Source organism: Echeneis naucrates, chromosome 2 (assembly GCF_900963305.1).
Source record: "Echeneis naucrates chromosome 2, fEcheNa1.1, whole genome shotgun sequence".
NCBI lineage: Eukaryota > Metazoa > Chordata > Actinopteri > Carangiformes > Echeneidae > Echeneis > Echeneis naucrates.
Genome location: NC_042512.1, coordinates 520,222 through 542,070, shown reverse-complemented (window position 1 = coordinate 542,070; position 21,849 = coordinate 520,222). Strand labels below are relative to the sequence as shown.

General features: G+C 42.1%; 16 non-coding genes across 16 annotated transcripts; 6 read left to right on the top strand and 10 right to left on the bottom strand.

Moving 5' to 3' along the window:
• Positions 1-1,782: 1,782 nt before the first annotated feature.
• trnae-uuc (transfer RNA glutamic acid (anticodon UUC)) lies at positions 1,783-1,854 on the bottom strand. Its single transcript has one exon. It is a non-coding gene; the product is annotated as a tRNA-Glu (tRNA).
• A 1,758-nt stretch (positions 1,855-3,612) lies between these two features.
• On the bottom strand, positions 3,613-3,684 carry trnag-ucc (transfer RNA glycine (anticodon UCC)). The gene has a single exon. It is a non-coding gene; the product is annotated as a tRNA-Gly (tRNA).
• A 936-nt stretch (positions 3,685-4,620) lies between these two features.
• On the bottom strand, positions 4,621-4,692 carry trnap-agg (transfer RNA proline (anticodon AGG)). The gene has a single exon. It is a non-coding gene; the product is annotated as a tRNA-Pro (tRNA).
• A 1,520-nt stretch (positions 4,693-6,212) lies between these two features.
• On the bottom strand, positions 6,213-6,284 carry trnaq-uug (transfer RNA glutamine (anticodon UUG)). The gene has a single exon. It is a non-coding gene; the product is annotated as a tRNA-Gln (tRNA).
• Positions 6,285-11,124: 4,840 nt separating this feature from the next.
• trnas-aga (transfer RNA serine (anticodon AGA)) lies at positions 11,125-11,206 on the top strand. Its single transcript has one exon. It is a non-coding gene; the product is annotated as a tRNA-Ser (tRNA).
• Positions 11,207-12,126: 920 nt separating this feature from the next.
• Positions 12,127-12,199, bottom strand: trnaf-gaa (transfer RNA phenylalanine (anticodon GAA)). Its single transcript has one exon. It is a non-coding gene; the product is annotated as a tRNA-Phe (tRNA).
• A 1,537-nt stretch (positions 12,200-13,736) lies between these two features.
• trnae-cuc (transfer RNA glutamic acid (anticodon CUC)) lies at positions 13,737-13,808 on the top strand. The gene has a single exon. It is a non-coding gene; the product is annotated as a tRNA-Glu (tRNA).
• Positions 13,809-14,054: 246 nt separating this feature from the next.
• On the top strand, positions 14,055-14,126 carry trnam-cau (transfer RNA methionine (anticodon CAU)). Its single transcript has one exon. It is a non-coding gene; the product is annotated as a tRNA-Met (tRNA).
• Positions 14,127-14,413: 287 nt separating this feature from the next.
• On the bottom strand, positions 14,414-14,485 carry trnap-ugg (transfer RNA proline (anticodon UGG)). Its single transcript has one exon. It is a non-coding gene; the product is annotated as a tRNA-Pro (tRNA).
• A 91-nt stretch (positions 14,486-14,576) lies between these two features.
• Positions 14,577-14,664, top strand: trnay-gua (transfer RNA tyrosine (anticodon GUA)). Its single transcript is given in 2 exon segments — positions 14,577-14,613; positions 14,629-14,664. It is a non-coding gene; the product is annotated as a tRNA-Tyr (tRNA).
• Positions 14,665-15,597: 933 nt separating this feature from the next.
• On the top strand, positions 15,598-15,669 carry trnaw-cca (transfer RNA tryptophan (anticodon CCA)). Its single transcript has one exon. It is a non-coding gene; the product is annotated as a tRNA-Trp (tRNA).
• A 232-nt stretch (positions 15,670-15,901) lies between these two features.
• trnas-aga (transfer RNA serine (anticodon AGA)) lies at positions 15,902-15,983 on the bottom strand. The gene has a single exon. It is a non-coding gene; the product is annotated as a tRNA-Ser (tRNA).
• Positions 15,984-17,840: 1,857 nt separating this feature from the next.
• Positions 17,841-17,913, top strand: trnak-uuu (transfer RNA lysine (anticodon UUU)). The gene has a single exon. It is a non-coding gene; the product is annotated as a tRNA-Lys (tRNA).
• Positions 17,914-18,701: 788 nt separating this feature from the next.
• trnay-gua (transfer RNA tyrosine (anticodon GUA)) lies at positions 18,702-18,789 on the bottom strand. The gene is given in 2 exon segments: positions 18,702-18,737; positions 18,753-18,789. It is a non-coding gene; the product is annotated as a tRNA-Tyr (tRNA).
• Positions 18,790-19,167: 378 nt separating this feature from the next.
• Positions 19,168-19,239, bottom strand: trnac-gca (transfer RNA cysteine (anticodon GCA)). The gene has a single exon. It is a non-coding gene; the product is annotated as a tRNA-Cys (tRNA).
• Positions 19,240-19,559: 320 nt separating this feature from the next.
• trnaq-cug (transfer RNA glutamine (anticodon CUG)) lies at positions 19,560-19,631 on the bottom strand. Its single transcript has one exon. It is a non-coding gene; the product is annotated as a tRNA-Gln (tRNA).
• Between the last annotated feature and the right edge of the window lie 2,218 nt (positions 19,632-21,849).

Genomic DNA, 21,849 nt, shown 5'->3' with positions numbered 1-21,849 from the left:
TTTGACTGCAGATGTGCGTTTTCATTTGGACCCCAGGAAGAGTAGCTGCTGCCTCAGTGACAGCTAACGGGGATCCTGACAAGTGATAAACAATAAAAAGTATTATTTCATCAAATGTTGCTTCTTGTCTTCTTGCTGATGGCCCATTGGTCTAGGGGTATGATTCTCACTTAGAGTGCGAGTTCCTGGATTCAAATCCAAGACAAGCCCATCATGTTATGTCGCCAACATCAGTGCCTGAACATCATGACTCTTACTGAAGTTTGTCGCCTGTGAAAAATGGTCAATCACCAAATTTCCATCTGCTGAAAACAGCACCAACCACTAAATGACTGTTACTCTTGACCAGATACAGCAGGTAAAAGTTGTAATACAGGAAGTGATGGTTTTCATCAGTTTGCTTTAATGATGAGCAGGAACTCTACTGAGAGCGAAGCACTGCTGGGGTAATTGGCAGTGATGGGATTCGAGTTTGGATGCTGCACACCGCACCCATTCCACCATGATTTCATCGCATTTTTTGCATTTTTGACAATTCTTATTTCTAATGTGGAAATAAACTAAACTAAAGCAGACAGCACCAAAAACGGAGACACACAGAACAGCCTCTGTGGTCGGCCTGACTCTGGACTCTGCAGCTTGTGTAGAAACAGTTTATTCCATCAGACACCTGAAACACTTCCTGTGTGGAGAAACTGTCAGGGTTTGGATGAAAGATACACTGTTTGGTTCTGAGCTGATCATTAATAATCAATGAATGATCAATAATCTTCTCAGCTGTTCTGAATGATGACAGTGGGGCAGCCTTTGTGTTTACATCTGAACCACATGTGATTTTGGAAATTCTTCAAAGCAGCTTCAAAGGAGGAGTTTCATTCTGTAAGTATTGTTACATCATCAGGTGATGTATCAAAGGCAGCAGCTCTTCAGACTCACACATCACTTCAAACCTTTGAGGAAGGTCATCCTGCATTCAAACCCCAGCAGAGCTTCACTCTCAGTGGAGTTCCTGCTCATCACTGAAACAAACCATCACTTCCTGTATTACAGCGTTTACCTGCAGTATCTGGATAAGAGGAACAGTAATTTAGTGGTTAGTGCTGTGTTTAGCAGAAGGAAATTTGGTGACTGACAGCTTCTCACAGAAGACAAACTTTGGTAAGAGTCATAACAGCGTGTGACATGTTCCAGCCGACACTGGTCATTGATTGGCTAATGAACACTCCACATACTGATCAACACACCCACCAGCAGAAACATCAATCAGCAGCCATGATCACTGTGAGGACACAGATGAACTTATCTGGGATTTGAACCAGCGCCTCTCACACCCTAAGCAAGAATCACACCCCTACCCCAATGAGCCTTGAGCAGCAGGACTTGTATGCCATTAAAAATGACGCACACCTCATTTATCACACAGTCAGACAGTAATTTTTAAGGTTGAGTCATAAACATATTAGAACATAACCTGGGTGCAGGGAGAAGGGAGGGAGCTGATAAGTTTAGACGTCTTCTACTCCTTATTTAACACATCATTTCTAACCTTTTTATTGTTTGTTGTTTTTGTTTTTTTTTACATTGTTCAAAATACACTTAACCCAAATAAATAAACCACCCAAAACAGAGAGAAGGCTTCATTAGATGATTTTTCTTTTCCCATTCTGTAGTAGCTCAGAGCCTCTGTGGTTAGGTAAAGATTCAAAGAGGATGTAGATCAGTGGTAGACGTTCATCAAAATGACAGGACATGCTAGTGGTAGGTCCATTGTTGTAAAGTAAATTCCCATACCGGGAGTTGAACCCGGGCCGCCTGGGTGAAAACCAGGAATCCTGACCGCTAGACCATATGGGACTCCAAGGTGCCGAGTTTAGGCTCCAGTCTCTTCGGAGACGTGGGTTCAAATCCCACCACTGCCAGTTTGCCCCAGCTGTGCGGTACGCTCGCCCACTGAGCTACATCCCCTGCATGGTGTGGTAGCTTTAGCAACTTTAGCTAACCAGATGGCTTCTGAGCTCCTGTGACAGCTAAATCACTTATCTGTCTGATGAAACCTTCTGGATGAGATGAGGCCATTGATAATGCTGCCTGTCCTCACGTTATTAGCACCACGCTCTAACCAGCTGAGCTAACCTGCCTGTGTGAAAGAATTTTTCAAGGCTGTCTCTGTGGCCCAATCGGCCAGCGTGTCTTTTGTGGGCGTTTTGTGTGCTTGTAGCAACCTGGCTAGTTGGTAGATCATGAGAGTCTAAATCTCAGGGTTGTGGGTTTGAGCCCCACGTTAGACGATTAAATACCTTTATAGACTCAAAGTTTCCCACCAGGACTCTCTGCCAGCTGGCCTTCTTCAGCAGAGGATCCTGGTGCCATGTGTTCACCAGGCAGGTGATACACACTGAATGGTCTGCAGCTCAGCTGCCTCATACACAGCTAACTGCAATGGACTGTGTAGCTGACACTGTGCTATCAAAGCTAGCATTAACATTTCTGTTTCCTCATCAGAGACTGGCTGCTGGGCGCACATGTCAGGATGGCCGAGTGGTCTAAGGTGCCAGACTCAAGGTTAACGCCTTCCTGCACTAAAGGGCATTCTGGTCTCTGAAGGGAGACGTGGGTTCAAATCCCACTCCTTACAACGAAAGCATTCTGCAAAATTTGTGATCCAAACTCTTGCAAAGTGGATGAAAAATCTGTATAAAAGGTGAGAATAGCTGCTGCCTCAGTGACAGCTAATGGGGATCCTAACAAGTGATAAACAGGCATTTCCAATCATCATCAGAATGTATTATTTATTTAGAAAAAAAGTGGGAGGAGTCTTTGATCTCTTTGATGTCATTAGAGCCTTTGTGACATCACAGAATCAGCATCTCCTTTGATGGTTACTGATGGAACAGGAAAAGGTCAGATCCTGATATAATCTTGTGAATCCACAAGTATGCCTCTCTTTGTTTGTGTACCAACAGCCTGAGCTCTGGTTCTGACTTTGTTTTGATGAACCTCATTATTTACACACAGCACATTCAGGACATTAATGTGACAGTTTATTATATGCTAAAGAAACCTTGTTCAGACTCATGATGGTCAGCCACGTATGTTGGCGGTATTTTCAGATCCTAAATACATCCCTGTACATCAGAGTGGTGCTGTGGCTTAGTTGGTCAAAGCACCTTTCTAGTAAACAGGAGATCCTGGGTTCAGTGTCTCATTGATAAAGTTTAAGGTTGTTGAGTTAAATTCATATACTTTTCATTAAAAGGACACAGCACTCTCTCTGACCAGTCACTTAACTGCACAGTCTTCATGTCTCCCAGCAGTTCCTTGTTGCTAAAGTCAGATGTTGTAGAAAAAAAGGACTTCTGGGTTTTCATCAGCTGTAGGTTACAATGATCAATATTATAGATATGACAGACAGAGTTCTCAATGTTCTCCTGTTAATCAGTGCTGCTGAAAATCTCATGTAGTGTGTATAAATAGCAGAGGATGGTTTTGATCCATCGACCTCTGGGTTGTGGGCCCAGCACGTTGATCCTCCTCCTGGTCTGTAGACCAGTTGGGCACCATTGGCATGAGATCTACAGGATCTCAAGTTAAATTGTAGACACACAGTTAAACTGCAATGGCCGGGAATCGAACCCGGGTCAACTGCTTGGAAGGCAGCTATGCTCACCACTATACCACCATTGCCTGCAAAATGGTGAGCATCCACTCCAAATGGACGCGAAATGGTACCGTTTGTTTGCGCTGTAAAAATTCTTATTTGTGCTGCTACGGTTTTATCGATGTTAGACATTTTAATTTCTGGTGATGAAGTCACACAGCCCCCCATGTTCTCCGAATGGACCCAAAGTGCAGTTGTCACCAAATTTATCAAACAGTAATGTCAGATGTCAGATGTCAGTAATGTAAGATGTTCAATCTTAAATAATTACATAGCCTATCGTAGCTCAAAGCTTTTGACCCAGTGAGACATTTATAAGCAGTTAGTTCCATTAGGCCACTGGGACAGATGTTTAATATCTCCAAGAAGCGAGAATAGGTTAGGAAGGAAACTAAATGTTGTAGTGTATGATCAATGCTCAGAAAACGTTTGACTCCATTTTAAATGCCATAAATGTCCTGCTGTCAATGGCTCGTTGGTCTAGGGGTATGATTCTCGCTTCGGGTGCGAGAGGTCTGACTGGAACTTTTCCTGTTGCAGCCTGCTATTCCTGCTAGAATTATCCTAAATATCTGCCTTTAAGGACATCGTGAACTAGCAGACAATTGGTCACCTGCCAAGATAAAAATATATATAATCACGCTGTGCACGTGCAAATGAAGATCATTATATGCATCATAATCATGGACCAGTAAAGTTGGTGACAGATAGAACATCATGTTATGTCAGCACCACAAAAGTAGTACAAAGAAGTACCAAGATGTACAGAGGATCTGAAAATATTGCAAAGTAAGTGGCTGACCATCATGACTCCTACCAAAGTTTGTCTCCTGTGAAAAGCAGTCAATCACCAATATCCCTTCTCCTCAGCACAGCATGAGCCACAAAACTGCCAGAAAGCAAACCTCACACAGCTCCATAGTGTAACGGTTAGCAGCTCTACTGACTGAAAGGCAACACCGGGGCTCGTCCGGGATTTGAACCCGGGACCTCTCGCACCCTAAGCGAGAATCATACCCCTAGACCAACGAGCCATGTGGTCTGTGGAGGTCAGGACAAAAAAGTGGGAGGAGTCTTTCATCCCTTTGATGTCATTCGAACCTTTGTGACATCACAGAATCAGCATCTCCTTTGATGGTTACTGATGGAACATTTGTGGCGTTTTTTTTTTTTTTTTTTTTCATTATTTACACACAGCACATTCAGGACATTAATGTGACAATTTGTTTTTTTATGCTAAAGAAACTTTGGTAAGAGTCACGATGGTCAGCCACGTACATTGGGGGTATTTTCAGATCCAAAATACATCCCTGTACATCAGAGTGGTGCTGCTACGGAGTGTTGCATCAGTGGCCACCATCACTTCAAGTAACCCAAATGGGAAAGATCCTTATTGACAGCATTGTTGCGCTTTGCTACATCTGAACTAAAGATACAAATAAAATAATCTAAATTGGCTTTTATTTTGAAATGCTTGTATGGTGCGACTGCTCTTTTTCTTTCTGCAGCTTAAAGCATCAAGGAGTTGAAACGCAGCATAATGATAAAAATAAACAGTCTGTATTTTTTGGGAATTTTTAGTTCTGTCTCTGCATCAACACCATGAACCACAAAATTATCATTGCAATCTCTGGACAAGAGAAACAGTAATTTTGTGGTTGTTGCTGATCCACTGACCTCCTTGACCTCCTTAATTTTGTAACCTCTGCCATGAATCCATACAAAAAAACCAAAGACTTGCTGTGTTTAGTTCACTTGTTGCTGTATCTCCAAAGAGCTAAAGTCTTGTGGAGAATGTGGGCATCGATCCCACTACCTCTCACATGCTAAGCGAGCCACTTGAGCTAATTCCCCTTCCATGCTAGCATGCAAGCTAAGCTTTGAGAAAAGGCCTTTTTAACAACATCAACAAGTTTCAAAGCTATTTCGACAGAGTTCAAAATAATTCATTTGCCACTCATGTGCATGAATTCACATGCACACACAACTTCATGTTGTTGTCCTTTGTACAGCACAAATTTACTTTGAGATAGTGTTGTGTCGCCTTTGTGCAAAATTACTGCCCGTAATAGGACAAATGGCTTATGCTGTGCTGCAGAGAGGGGAAATTAGTGATTGACTGCTTTTCACAGGAGACAAACTTTGTTAAAGCAGCCTGTGTTTAAATCCCAGCAGTTCCTTGTAGGTGAAGTCAAATGTTGTTGAAATAAACTACTTTTGGGTTTTTATCAGCTGGAGGTCACAATGATCAATATTAAAAGAAATAAACACTTGAAATATGTCACTGTGTGTAATGATGTCATCAAATATATTATTTTTACTTTCTGAATGGAATAAAATGAAATAAATCAAATTATATTATTTCAGTGCAATCACATGCACCTGAAGTGTCTTTCTTTAGTCTGTCGTTTTTCCTGAACCACAGAGGCTCTGAGCTGCTGCAGCAGGTGAAAAGACAAACTGTTTCATGAAGCCTCCTCTCTGCTCAGGGGTGGATCACTGCTTTGGGTGGAGTGGAGTTACTGTTATATGTAGTCACTAAATCAGGAGACAGAGGTTCCACCGAGACTTGAACGTGGATCACTGGATTCAAAGTCCAGAGTGCTAACCATTACACCATGGAACCGCAGGACTGTTAGTTGATCTTTATCAAAGGCGCTGGCTCGAGGTTCCAGTGTCGAGGGATGTCATTGATGGAGCCAAACCGTCTCCACTTCTTATATGGTGAATGTGTGCTTCAGTGTTTTTTTTTTTTCTTTTGCAAGAAAATGTAAAATAAAATAAAACTTAAAAGTGAGCTGAAAGGAAAGGACCTGTTCTGTGTTAAGCGTTAATGATGACTTTTTGTGTGTGTGGGGGTGTTTTGTTTTGAATTTATGATCTTTGTTGTCCATAAAGAAAGACATTAACAAAGCCCCACCTGTCATGTCTCTATTCCCCACCAGTGGGGTGGAGCCCCCACTTTAAGAACGGCGGCCCTATAAGCATCCAACAGCATCACTGAGTCAGGAGCAGCACAGTGACAACTGTACACGTTTCTCCTCTGCTAGGATAGCAGAGGAGGGTTTCAATCCATCAACCTCTGTATTATGGGCCCAAAACACTTCTACTGCTCCACTCTGCTCATAGCAGGCTGTGCTGCAGTCTCTTCTGGATCTGTGGGTTCAAATCCTCTGTGCTGTGCTGTGACCCAGCTTCTTTGTCTGAGGGCCCTCTTAGAAAAGATCCTTATTGCTGACTTTGTTTTGCTTTAAATCACATCTGTCCCCATTCATCAATCTAACCCATCAATTAACTGTTGGTAGAAAATGTTGGTTTGTTTGGCACCTTGACATTTCCTAAATAGCTTTTTTTCTCTCATTAATTAAAAAAGACAGTCTTCTAAAGGACACACCACAGGTACTAAAATCCAGGATTGAACCAGAGACTCTACCAGCTGAGCTGTTTCCGCACAGCACACAGTGGAAATGACTTCTCATCGTTGCTTCAATGGCCTGGAAGTGGAACTAAAGGTGAGAAGCTCCAACTCACCACCTTCAGATTATGAGACTGACACGCTGCCTGCTGCACCAACGAGGGCTGGAACCCAGAGTAAGTAAAAGAGTGAGATGGAGGAGAGCTGTCAGTGTTTCAGTATAAACATACATCATACAGCCCTGACCACTGTTGTATCCAGGCAGAGCTGACTGCTGCTTTTCATGGAGAGCAGCTGAGTTTTACATTCCAGAAAATTGAACCCAGGCCTCCCGCCTGGCAGGTGAGAATTCTACAGATGAACCACCAATGATGACTGACCACCACTACACCATCAAAAGCCTTGAACACTTGTTGACGCTTTGTTTCCTCAGACATGCTTTTAGAAACATGACAGCTAACCCTAAGCTGATCACAGAGAGTCTCTTTAACGGCTCTTTAATATGAACGATGGGAACCAAGTCACACTTTCAGGCCCCCCTTCTTTTTTTATTAGTGCCTCGGGTCCCTCTGTGCCATCAAATAAAATTTTGGAAAGGATAACAAAAGTAAGACACAAAAGGTGAACTGTGATGGCAGTAATCAAGGTGTGAACACAGTCTGACAGCTCTTCAGGGAAATACACAGAACAGTCTGTCTTTTCTGGACATGTTTGGTGTGTAGCACAACACAACTACACAGCTCAGCTATTTGTTGACTGACAAACACAACAGCAAGCTCTAACGCAGACAGTTACAATTATTCCTTTCTACATAAATGCTTTTCTTTGGGGTTGTCCTGCTCAGAAATTCAGTAAAAATTATGATGATTTGCAATTTTAAATAGATTTCTTCAGATCAGCTACAACAACACAACCCTAATCCCTAATCACTGCAGTTAGCTGTCCTCTCACCATATGCTAATGGTCCTCATGAATTTAAGAGGATCGTTGTCTGTTCCTGATGGACTAAATGTGTTCTTCATTACAAACCATTACCAAGACCATTGAAACCGCCCAAACAAAGTAGGCAGGGAGCTGTGGGAGTGGTTTCATTCAGGTAGAAGATAAATTCAGGTAAAAGCCTGAAAGGGAGTCCATTGGACACGACTGGGAAGTTAATGCAAAGACTCTTGAGGAGAAGATCCTAAGTGAGGTAAAAATGAAAGCTTAATGTGACTTAATCAATTCAATTGGTCTCTATTTCCACTTTCAGTGTGAATTGACAAAAACAACAGTAAATCTTGGAGCCATGTTTTCTTCAGATCTAACTCGGATCACTCCAATCAGAGACACTCATGAAGTCTTTGTGCATAAGTGCTTCTCTTTGGGGTTGTCCTGGTTGGAAATTGGACAAAAGTTGTTGTCTTTTATTCAATCACCAGGACAACAAGTTTTATAATTTTATCAATTGGGGGTTGAGAAAGTAGTCTGAAAGTCACAAATGTTACCTTAACTTGAGCACTGACTTGACTGTTGAATTCAGTAAGTGCTACTTGTTGGAGCAGTGCTGACTGACAAAGACAACAACTTCTTCTTAGAATGCAACAATGATAATTTCAAATAAAAAGACGGAAGACTTCCTGTTGTACAAGTGCTTCTCTTTGGGGTTGTCCTGGATGGAATTTGGACAAAAATTAATACATTTCGTCAGATCAGCTGAATTAGTGCATTTGTCACCAACGTTTCCCCAACTGAAGTGCAGACTTGTGTTCTGAGAGCAGTAAGTGCTATTTTTGGAGTAGTGTTGGTGATTTCAGAGGTCAATCACAAGTCAGCAAGTTTTATCAATGATATGGAGGGTGGAGGGTTAAGAAAGTAGTTAGAAAGTCACAAATGTTACCTTAAAGGGCATATTGCAGGTTAAGGACCACATTGAATCAATATAGGAAATGTTTTGATAAAGTGTCTCATACTGATAATATCCGTATATTTGCTGCACACAAACAGGACTGATGGTCTTTTGTCCCTCAGCTGAAAGGTGAACAAGGTAAAATGTCCACAGCAGAAGTCCTGCGGGGTTTTGTCACCGACAGACTCGCCGCCGCCTCCCGGGAAGCCAATCTTAGGTTTCACATGGTAGTTCACTCAGAAGAGAGACCCTTCACCTGTGATGTTTGTGGGAAAAGGTTTAAACTACAGAAAATCCTTAAAGCACACATGGTAGTCCACACAGGAGAGAGACCCTTCATCTGTGATGTTTGTGGGAAAAGGTTTAAACTACAGAAAATCCTTAAAGCACACATGGTAGTCCACACAGAAGAGAAACTCTTCAGCTGTGATGTTTGTGGGAAAAGGTTTAAACTACAGAAAATCCTTAAAGCACACATGGTAGTCCACACAGGAGAGAGACCCTTCATCTGTGATGTTTGTGGGAAAAGGTTTAAACTAAGGCGAAACCTGAAATTTCACATGGAGGCCCATACAGAGTGGAAACCGTTTGGTTGTGACAAATGTTAAGAAGAGAAAGACCGAAGCAGGTGACTGCAGGATCTTTGCTGGTTGACCAAAAGTAAACTGTAACATGTTTGGTAATTTGTTTTTACTTTTGCTTTGTTGTTTTTTGTCCTCACTCATTTGTGTTTGAGTCAGTGACATATATACCAGAAAAAAAGGTTTTGTCAACGAATTTCAATAAAACGCATAAAAAATGTTGACTTTTGTTCTGCTAATTCATCTTTATAGAAACATGTGTTTTTGTTTTTTGTTTTTTTTATTTGCAATCAGAAATTATGTGACAATTTGTTGTATTATGCCTAAAATATGCTGTGATATGAAAATAATATAAACTGAAAATGGATTAAACCTGTAAGTTACTCACTTTATCAGAACTAAACTGTGATCCATTGTAGTTTTGTGAAAATGAGCATTGAGCATTATTTTCTAAATCATCGCTCAAAGTGAGACCTATGCTGTCGGTCTATCAACATATTTTCTACTTATTGTGACATACTTTGCTATAAAGTTCTACCAATATTTGTCACTCTGTGATGCTGTTTTCTATGTATTCCATGAATGTTTTCAGATTTTATCTTTCATAACAGACTCTGGCTGGCAGAAATGAGATCCACAGGTCACAGTAAGGTCACAGGGATGCTTTGGTACCGAAGAGAGCTCATAAAAATATCACTTGAGCAGAAAACAGGAACCAAAGGAATGTCAAAAAAAAAAAAAAAATCTGCATCAGTGAAACATTCATTCATACGTGAGGACATCAAGTATATTGTGACACCCATGAATATGTGCTCACACTATACAGTTTAATTGTTTCAGTTTTGATGTGTTTATTGTGACAGCAGAGCCTTTTTTCAGTTAATTTTGGATATTTGGAGTCAATTCCTGATTTTCGCAACAAGGGGGCATCACCTCTGTAGTCAGTCGGTTTGACGAGGCTGCTATTCAACTCTCACCATCAGTGCAACACATTGCCTGTTGCCTATCTCATAATTTTTCCATTCTTTGGAGAACAAATTTAATCTGTCTACAAACCTGAAGCCAGAGTCTGTTCCATGAACACGACATGCTGATGTTCGTACAGTTGTGCTGTCCTTTTCCTCGACTTTGGTTTCACCAGAACCATGAAATATAGTTTGAGAGTTTGTGAGGTTGGATGCTGCACGCTGACTGGTTGTGTGTCCAGGATGCTTCAAGGACATCTTTCTGGTACTCTTTCCTCCTAACGTTTGGACGCAGCTTTGAGGAGACACAAAATGTAAGACATGTGGCATTAGTGCAGTGAAGCTAGCAGATGTATGTGGTGGTGTAGCCGAGCGGTCCAAGGTGCTGGATTCTCCAGTGGCCACCGTCACTTTGAGTCACCGAAGTGGAAAAGATCCTTCTTGATGACAGTGTTGTGCTTTGCCTACATCTGAGCTAAAGATAGAAATAAAATAATCTAAATCGGCTTTTATTTTGAAATGCTTGTGTGGTGCGACAGCTCCTGTTCTTTCTGTAGCTCAAAGCGTTAAGGAGTTCAAACACAGCAAAACATATTAAATGATAAAAATGAAGATGTGTTGTTGTGGCCGAGTGGTTAATGCGATGGACTAGAAATCCATTGGGGTTTCCCCGCGCAGGTTCAAATCCTGCCAACAATGTTTACCTCCTTTTATGGACCAAGTTTCCCATTTGGGGAGAGACACAGCTGAGTGCTGTTTTTAGGACTCATCTAAGAGGAGGAGAGCACTCACTGGTGCTCAGTTATCATTATCAAGGCCGGTGATAGGGACACACCTTTAGTTCCACTTCCAGGTCATCGAAGCAATAATGAGAAGTCATTTCTACTGTTTGCTGTGCTGAAATAGCTCATTTGGGAGAGCGTTAGATTGAAGATTTAAAGGTCCCTGTTTCAATCCCGGGTTTCAGCAGCTATTGTGGGTCCTTTCAAAGACAATCCCTGAGCTTTGTTTTTTAATTATGGAGTTAAAGTCACTTAGTGTAACACATCACAGATTCTATGTCTCCAACATGAACGCCTTTTATACCAGGCATTGTTTCTTAAAACAATGACTTAACTTTTTGCTACAGAAAAAACAAGAACAACCATGGAAGCATTTCAAAAAGAAAGCCAATTTTGATTGTTTTATCTGTATCTTCAGCTCAGTCCCCACTTTAGAAACTCAACATGACAGGATGAAGGTGGAGGTGACTGGATGTAAGATCATATCACATTATGCACAGCTTGGGCTGTTGGTGGGATTCAAACCTACGCCTCTGAAGAGACTGGAGCCTAAATCCAGCGCCTTGGACCGCTCGGCCACACCACACACATTTGTATAGAATAAGAACTAAGGAAAGGTTCTCCAACTTAAACAGGTTCATTTCAATGTTGTGTGTTGTGTTCTTGTGTGTCCAAAAGGCGCCTTTGACAGCCTTTTGGACACACAACCAGTCAGCGTGACGCATCCACCCTCACAATATTTCATGGTGTGGTTGAAAGAGGAGGGAGAATATTGGAAATGTAGGTTAAAAAAAAAAAAAAAACAGAGCTTGAACCTCACTCAGGTACCACCTCCGATGCCAAAACTCAGGATTGAACCAGGGACCTTTAGATCTTCAGTCTAACGCTCTCCCAACTGAGCTATTTCGGCTGGATGGCACCATTTCTGCTGGATGTTCTGCGACAGTTCTGCTTGTTTTTGCCCATTAACACTGCTCTTTAACCCTCCTGTTGTTTTCACCCCCCGCCCATTATTTAGTGTTCCTGGTCTGTTTTAACTTCCCCTCAATGAAAACAAAAAATATTAATAACCACCTTCATTGTGGGACTTTGGAGAAGTGGAGAAATAAAATAATAATCTAAATTGGCTTTTATTTTGAAATGCTTGTGTGGTTACTGTTCTTGTTCTTTCTGCAGCTCAGATGGAAAGCTGTGTCCAAATGTTTGGAGCGAAGAATGGCAAAAAGATGTCCTTTTTCTTTCACCTCTAATGCTGTAAGGTGTGTTTGGGGACAAAGGTATTTTGGTCAACTTTTGACCGCCCACACTTTTAAAAGACTAAAATTCCTTTCATATCTGCATGAACACACACACCTCCCTGGTTACATGGTGTAATGGTCAGCACTCTGGGCTCTGAATCTAGCTATCCGAGTTCAAGTCTTGGTGGAACCTGAGTCTTACGAAAGGAACACTGAGAGTCCTGAAAGAAAAACTACCACTCTGTCCTTTGAAAATGGAAACAACCTCCTTTGGTCCACTCTACACATATGACTGCATGCAAATTGTCGGATGAAGCCTCCTCTCTGCTTTATCTTCAGCAAGAAAATGTAACATAAAATTAATTTTAGAAGTGAGCTGAAAGAAAAGGAGCAATTCTGAAAACAAGTTCAGGAAGTTTTGCATTCACCACTCGAGAGTTTTGAAATGAAATGAAAATCTGATTTTATCCCCATTTATATTTATAACTGTAAACTACGATCTCTTAAAGTTAAATGTAAAATCAATCGAAGAGTACATCCAAACTTATACGTTGACTCAGGTAGTAATTTCTTCTCATGCTGTTTCTCCTTTGCTACTGCAGCTGTTACATTTACGGTGCATGCTCATCCTCTCCATGGGCCTGCTTTAAGACCTCCAACTCCACTGTGTTGAAGTAACTGGATCTCCATTGATGATGGCTTTTTATAGAGGTTGTGCATGCGTGCAACTCAACATGAACATGAACCAACTAAGATAAGCTGTTCTGGAACTGGATACTCAGATTTTCAAAGAGAAATTGGCAGCACTGATGCTGAGCTGCTTAAATTGTCTGTCTTATAAACAGGTCATCCTGCATTCAAAACCAGCAGTGCTTCACTCTCAGTGGAGTTCCTCGTCATCACCTCAACTAAGCAGAAAGTCATCTCTGCAGTTGTTCTCTGAAACGTCTGTATCCGTATCGTAGAAGAAAGAACAAGAGCAGTCGCACCACACAAGCATTTGAAAATAAAGCTAATTTAGATTATTTTATTTGTATCTTTAGCTCAACAAAGCGCAACACAGCGTGCCAGCATTCAACTTCCCAGCAGTGCCTCTTTATTGAAGTTTAAGGTTGTTGAGATAACCTCATGTAACTTCTTCTGCAGGAGTTTAGTCAGTAATTTGGTTGAGTGACTAAGCAGGATAATATGGGGCAGCAATTTCATCTTTCCCTGGTGGTCTAGTGGCTAGGATTCGGCGCTCTCACCGCCGCGGCCCGGGTTCGATTCCCGGTCAGGGAAAGTGTTTTTACTGAAAAATACAGGTGATTGAAAAATTGAATTATTTTGAACTCTCTCGAGATAGCTTTGAAACCTGTTGATGTTGTTAAAGCGGCCTTTTCTGTAATTAGTGAAGTGTGCTTCGACAAACACAAAATCTTTCCCAGATGATCACATCCACTTTCTGTCAAAGTGGATGTGATCATCTGGGAAATTACACTGGAGATTACACTAATCTCCAGAGGAGACTGCAACCTGAACACCCCGAGCAGAGTGGCGCAGCGGAAGCGTGCTGGGCCCATAACCCAGAGGTCGATGGATCGAAACCATCCTCTGCTATTTATACATACTGCTACATATACATACTGGATGTCCCATCATGAAACATGACTTTTTCAGCAGCACTGATTAACAGGAAGACATGGAGAATTTTGTCTGTCATATCTATAATATTGATCGTTGTAACCTAAAGCTGATGAAAACCCAAAAGCAGTTTGTTTCTACAGCATCTGAACTGAGCAACAAGGCTCTTTGACCAACTAAACCTGTTGTTGTTTTGCTGGAAAGTGAAGGAGGTAAAATGTCCACAGCAGAAGGGGGGCAGATCATTGGACACGTCATATGAAGGGCTCGTCCGGGATTTGAACCCGGGACCTCTCGCACCCAAAGCTAGAATCATACCCCTAGACCAACGAGCCCTGGATAAGGTTTTTTAAATTATTGAAAAAAATTTACTTTTCATTCTGATCTTTATTCAAGCATTCTTTATTGACAAGAAAGATCCATCGCCCTACGATAGCTCAGTTGGTAGAGCGGAGGACTGTAGATGCTTACAGCTGAAATCCTTAGGTCGCTGGTTCAACTCCGGCTCAAAGGAGGTCTTTCTGTTCTTTGGCCTCATCCAGCACAGTGATGAGTTATATTGAAAGCAGCACTGACTTTCTAACATTCAGGAAAACATACTTCAGGATAAACCTTGCTTGTTTTAACTCCCAGCAGTTTTCCTCAGCAGTGGAAGTAAAGCAGATTTCAACAGTTTTAGTGCCGAGTCTGCCTCCTTCGATCTATTGAAAAGTTGACATGTCAGTTAACCAGCTACAGTCTGAGTTTCCAAAATCAACTCACTTGAGTGTTGAGATTATGTTCAAGTCCCACTAGAGGATAGACACAACTATCACATGTTCAGGTGACAACAAACATAATGAGGTGGCCAAGTGGTTACACACACACACACACACACACACACACACAATTCCTTTACATTATGAAACATGACTTTAGCTGGAAAGGGAGTTTTTCAAGCAGCAAAAAATTCCGGCTCCATAAGCATCCAACAGCATCACTGAGTCAGGAGCAGCACAGTGACAACTGTACACATTACTGGAGAAAGTGATAAATGACATTCTCCATGTTTTCCTGTAAATCAGTGCTGCTGAAAAACTCCTGACATTTTCCAGCTAAAGGTCATGTCTCACAATGTAAAGGAACAGTCAGTGTGTGTGCTTATCTTTCTGTGTTCTCCCCTTGATGTGTGGGTTCAAATCCCACTTCTGACAGAAGCTGCTTTTCTTTCACCTCTACTGCTGTAAGGTGCATTTTGCATTTTGCAAGTCCTTCCTATCAAGAACATCTAACGAGCCCGTTGTCATGTTGCATAGCACGCTGTTGAGAGCTGCAGAGCGATGTGCGCTTTCACATCAGTTTACACCACCAAAGTGGTGTGGAGACGCTGACAACTTCCCCGCCCTGCAGGCTACTGATTAACTGATCAGCCTTTTTTATCTTTAGATCAGTACCCAGCACACAGGAAGACTCTGTGGCGCAATGGTAGCGCGTCTGACTCCAGATCAGAAGGTTGCGTGTTCAAATCACGTCAGGGTCAGATCATCTCTGCACTGTTGGTAAGCACACAGCTGAAATGACTTCTCATTATTGCTTCCCTGATCTGGAAGTGGAACTAAAGGTGTGCCCCTCTGCCTGCCCTGATAATGGTAACTGATCATCAGTGAGAGCTCTCATCCTTTTAGATGAGTCCGAACAACAGCAGGCTGTGCAGATTACAGAGATTCTCAAATATGCTTGGGAACATGTGAAACTCCATGAAAAAAAACAACCGTTGTTGGCAGGATTTGAACCTGCGCGGGGAAACCCCAATGGATTTCTAGTCCATCGCCTTAACCACTCGGCCACAACAACCACACACAACAAAACTCCCAGCACAGCTTCCAACTCTTTTTCCCAGAGTCCATCGAGGGAAACCATGTGTTTGGGGACATCTGGAGAGAATTGGACCTGGTAGACCTCCAAACCTACCTGGGTCTGTAGACCAGTTCTATAAATGTTATCTTATAATTCTGGACCTTCAAGGACACACACTGTGTAACAGGAGCTCAGTGGACAGGTGAAAAACAGAAACTTAGGTTCAGTGGAAAAGTACAGAGTACGGACACATGCTGTCTTTAAACAAAGCCAACTGTAACACTGTCATATTTTAATGTTTTGCAGATTACAGAGACTCTCCAACATCCTCTGTAGCTCCCCAACCGGGTAACTTGGTTTCATGTTATTTTTCATTTGATGTCTAAAATATTTCCTTCAGTTCTGAGTTCCTGGCAGGAAGCTAAATATGGAGAGGAAGGCCCACAAGAAGTGGAGCAGAGCATTGGTGGAGGAAGAGCAGGGAGCAGGTTTTCAGCTTCTGTTTAGTTTGATTGATAGTTTTTTTCACTGACTTATGTCTAGTTAAATGAAACACTCTTGTCCCGTGAGTTTAAAGAAGTATTAGTCCGTTGGTTAAAAACCCCAGTGTGCCATTTATGAGTCAGGTATGTTCTGTTCATTTATGTTTAAGCTTCAGTCTCCTTATGCTTAGTTGACCTTTCTTAAATAGGACCTATATTTCTCAATTTTTTAGAGTTATATTTCCTAATGATGTAAATTGTTCTTTGTTGTGACATTGTTTCTTTTAATTAAAAAAAAATATCTTCTTTCATACCTTTGACCTTTTCTGTTTGATCCCCATCAGTGCTCATGAGTTTAATATATAGAAAACCTAAAGTAGGATTTGATTCCATAACAGCAGGACAAAGTGTGTCATTAATCTTCTGGATTCTACAGACTGAGGAGTTCATGTTCTGATAGATTTATTTTACAGCTGTAGTAACAATAAATCTCCAGCAGGTGGAAGTATTGCTGCTCAGATGTCATGTACACTGTGGGACACACAATACTCACAGAGGACTTTATTGTGCTGCAGTGAGATGTATAAAAAGCTCCAGTTCTACAGTCAGAAGATGTCCAGTCTGAAGGTGGATGAGTTCTGACTGCAGAAGAACGTTTCAGAGCGTCTTCAATGGCTGATTATTGATCTGTGATCAGGTTATGAGCTATAAACACTGATCATCTTCAGGTTGGTACAACAATCAATCAAACATGCTGCTTTCTGGATCGTAACATTAATAATCAGAACAAGTGTTGACAAAAAATGCTGTCTGTGACATTCACATTAGAATTCCAAACAATATGTAAACTCCATGTCTGAATAGAGGTGGATGTGTGAACGTGTGTTAAAATCAGAGAGAATTTACACTCATTCAACTCAAATCCAGGAACATCCCAAACATGACTATTAGTCCTGTCTGAGAGTTTCCTCCACTGACAGCAAACATACTGTATATCCATACTGATCACTGTGATCAGGTTTGAATCATCTCTGTGAGAATCCCACATGAAGCTGTCAGTCCTGCTGGATACACACACATCCCACTGAACACATTTTACCTCACTATCATATGAAGAAATATCACAAACCAGATGAACTTCTCAATGTGATGATCAGAGAGCCTTTAGATTTCATCATCATATGATAGAAACATGTTGGTTTTTTTATGAATATATTTTAATTAGTAAATGGCAGAGAGGCCTTCAGGAAACAGAGAGAGAGAGAGAGAGATGACCTGCAGGATCAACCCCTGGATGGGACAGGGCTGTTTGTTCAATGAGTCAAGCTGAAATAATTAATTTAATTTCATCTGAATTATGCACCAGTCAGAAGCCTGAGTAGCTCAGTCGGTAGAGCATCAGACTTTTAATCTGAGGGTCCAGGGTTCAAGTCCCTGTTCAGGTGATGAAGCTTCTTCCCTTTAGTGGTTCACATTATAGACTCCACAGCAGTGATAGGTGACACTGATCTATGAAATAATGAAACCATGAGTCTTTCATGTTCAAGGCCCATTTGTGCAGGAAAGATCTTGAGTCTGGCACCTCAGACCACTGAGCCATCCTGACACGTGTGTCAGAAAGGTTAATGCTCGCTTTAAGCACAGCTTCCAACTCTTTTTGAGGGAATTCTACTGGAGATGACAAACCTGGAGGGGAAGCGTGTGTTTGGGGACATCTGGAGAGAATTGGACCTGGTAGACCTCCAAACCTACCTGGGAGGTAATCCAGACAAACCAGGTTCAGTCCAAATAGTTCCAGCTTTGTTGTCGCTTCTGTCAGCAGAACTCAAAGGTATCTGGCAGGACCATGATTGTCTTTTGAGCTTCATTAACAGAGTGCACTCTACTGTGGAGGTCATGACAAAAAAGTGGGAGGAGTCTTTGATCTCAGGTCATTAGAACCTTTGTGACATCACAGAATCAGCATCTCCTTTGATGGTTACTTTGATATTGCATTTCCTCATATGTATAGAGTGGACAAAACCAGGTTGTTTCCATTTTCCAAGGACGGTGAACCTGACTGACGAACTCCCATCACATCGGAAATTGACACCAGGGGAAACATTTGGGGGCGTCAGATTTTTACAGAACAGCATCAACAACTAACATGCATACGTCACACTCTCACATTCACTTCAAATGGATGTGTACCTGGCTGCAGTATCTGGACAAGAGAAAAAGAAAATAAATATTCTCCTTCGAGCTGGATTTGAACCAGCAACCTAAGGATTTCAACTACCAGCCTCTACAGTCCTCCGCTCTACCAACTGAGCTATCGAAGGGATGAAGCTGCTTTCTTGGACCAGTGTATACTGTAATTTTGTGGTTCATGCTGTGTTGAGAGCAGTTGGTGATTTTTTTTGGAATTTCAAACCATCAGCCTGAGATCTACAGCACTCATTGGATCGGTTCACAGCTGATCGTGAGCTGAGTGTGAGTGTCCGGGCGCTCCGGCTTCTCCGGTGTGTGGCGGGCCCTTGCTGGCGGTCTGTTCCCCTGAGGTTAGTCTGTGTTGCGCAGGGTGCGTAATTTAGGCATTTTTGTCTCCCTGTGAACAAAAGTTACAGAAGGCAGTGAAAGATACCAACACCAGGTGGGCTGAACTGAGAAACATCACAGTCAAACAGTTTGTGTTTACATGTGAAAACACACAGTTTGGCAGGGGGCACCCAGATTTGAACTGGGGACCTCTTGATCTGCAGTCAAATGCTCTACCACTGAGCTACACCCCCCATAAACACACACAGCCCATCACTGCAGATCAGCAGGTCTGACTGAAAACAAACTGTAAAGTATGAACCACAGCACTGCTGGGGTTTGAATGCTTAGGGTGCGAGAGGTCCTGGGTTCAAATCCTGGACAAGCCCTTATGTTATTTCGCCGATATCAGTTGCTGACCATCATGACTCTTACCAAAGTTTGTGTCCTGTGCAAAGCGGTCAATCACCAAATTTCCATCAGGCTCAAAACTTGCACTTCCTCACACGTGAAGAGTGGACAAACCAGGTTGTCTACATGTCAAGGGAATTTCAGTGTTTCACTGGTAAGATTCAGGTTCCACCGAGATTTGAACTCAGATCGCTGGATTCAGAGTCCAGAGTGCTAACCATTACACCATGGAACCCTGCAGGTGCACGCTCAGATAGATGTGAAAGGAATTTTAGTCTTTGAAAAGTGTGGGCGGTCAAAAGTCGACCAAAATTCCTTTGTCCCCAAACACACCTCACAGCAGTAGAGGTGAAAGAAAAGTGGTTTCTGTCAGAAGTGGGATTCGAACCCACGCCTCCAGGGGAGACTGCGACCTGAGTGCCAGCTGCAGAAGGATTGTCCAGGAAAGCGTTGGAGGAATGTTGGAAGCAACAATCATGTTCACAAAGTCCAAAATTCATCAGCCAATCGGTGTCAGTGTGGCCCCAGCCTCAGCATACTACAGAAACAGGACACAGCCACAGCGACAGTAGGAAGGAGGAATGCCCTCTGCCAACAGTGGCAAACAGCCGCCTGAGTGAAAAACAGGATCATCATCAAAATGTATTCTTTCATCAAATGTTCCTAAACTTGTATTAAAGGCAGCATTATTGCAGCAGTCAGCACTCTATGGTGGAGGTCATGAGAAAAAGTGGGAGGAGTCTTTGATCTCTGTGATGTCATTAGAACCTTTGTGACATCACAGAATCAGCATCTCCTTTGATGGTTACTGATGGAACAGGAAAAGGTCAGATCCTGATATAATCTTGTGAATCCACAAGTATGCCTTTCTTTGTTTGTGTACCAACAGCCTGAGCTCTGGTTCTGACTTTGTTTTGATGAACCTCATTATTTACACACAGCACATTCAGGACATTAATGTGACAGTTTATTTTATGCTAAAGAAAATCCTTTGTTATTTGTCTCAGTGGACTTGGCTCATCATAGTTTGCTGACTAACTGGTATTGGAGTTGTGTAGAAAAAACAGAAAGATCTGACAACAGCTTTGAAAGCAGATACAGTCGGTCCAGATAAACTTTGAATTAACCTTAAACAGGTTCCAAGGATATTTAGAGAATGTTCAAGAAGGACCAACATGGACAGGCAGGATTCGAACACACTACAAAGAGCTGACATTCAAAAACACCCACACATAAAGTAACCATTAAAGCCCTGCATGGAGTCATCATGAGCAAACACCAGCTGCTGTTTTCACCCAGGTGGCTGCTACATGGGTTAACCTTGTGACTGTGTCAGCAAAAACGTTTTTCTGTTAGGAACTCCTGAATGACTTCAAGGACTTTGTAGCTGGCCAGTACGGGGATTGAATCCATGACCTTGGCGTTATTAGCATGTATTAGTATCAATAATCTTCTCAGCTGTTCTGAATGGTGACAGTGGGGCAGCCTTTGTGTTTACATCTGAATCACATGTGATTTTGGAAATTCTTCAAAGCAGCTTCAAAGGAAAAGTTTCATTCTGAGTATCATGACATCATCAGGTGATGTATCAAAGGCAGCAGCTCTTCAGACTCACACATCACTTCAAACAGTTGAGGAAGTGACACACAACTGTAGCAACCTGGCTAGTTCAGTCGGTAGAGCATGAGAGTCTAAATCTCAGGGTTGTGGGTTTGAGCCCCATGTTGGGTGATTAAATAGCTTTATAGACCCAAAGTTACCCAGCAGAACTCTGCCTCTGCCAGCTGGCCTTCTTCCACGGTGGATCCTGGTGCCATGTGTTCACCAGGCAGGTGATACACACTGGTAAGCAAGAATCCAGGACCCCTTAAATAAAGAACCTGATCCAGTCTGTTCAATTAAAAATAACAGAATATTTGCTTGTTGGCTCTTTTGGTTTTGTTTCTCAGCTGGTTCCTCAGACGTTGACTTAAACCTCCATGTGACTCTTCTGTGGTGTGCTTCCTGACGGTGATGCTTCAGCTCAAAGGAAAATGGGTTCAAACCTAAAAGGAACTGGACTCACTTTACATGTGAATAATGATGGTCTCCCAGAACTGCTAGAACTTGAACAGGTTTCTTTGAATCTGCTCCAAGTGATTGTAAATGTCTTACTGAATGACGAAAGTGGTTTGCCAGGTCATTAATGCCGCTCATCTTTCTCCCCTCATGTATCGTTGGCCATTCTCCACTTAAGATGTTCTATCTTTGGTCAACTTTCCTGGTCTGTGTCACAGGACACCCTAACCCCACCAGTGCTTCGCTCTCAGTGGAGTTCCTGCTCATCACTTAAACAAACTGAAGAAAATCATCAATTCCTGTATTAAAAACTTTACCTGCAGCATCTGGAGAAGAGAAACTGTGTTTTAGTGGTTGGTGCTGTGTTTAGCAGAAAGACATGTGGTGATTGATCT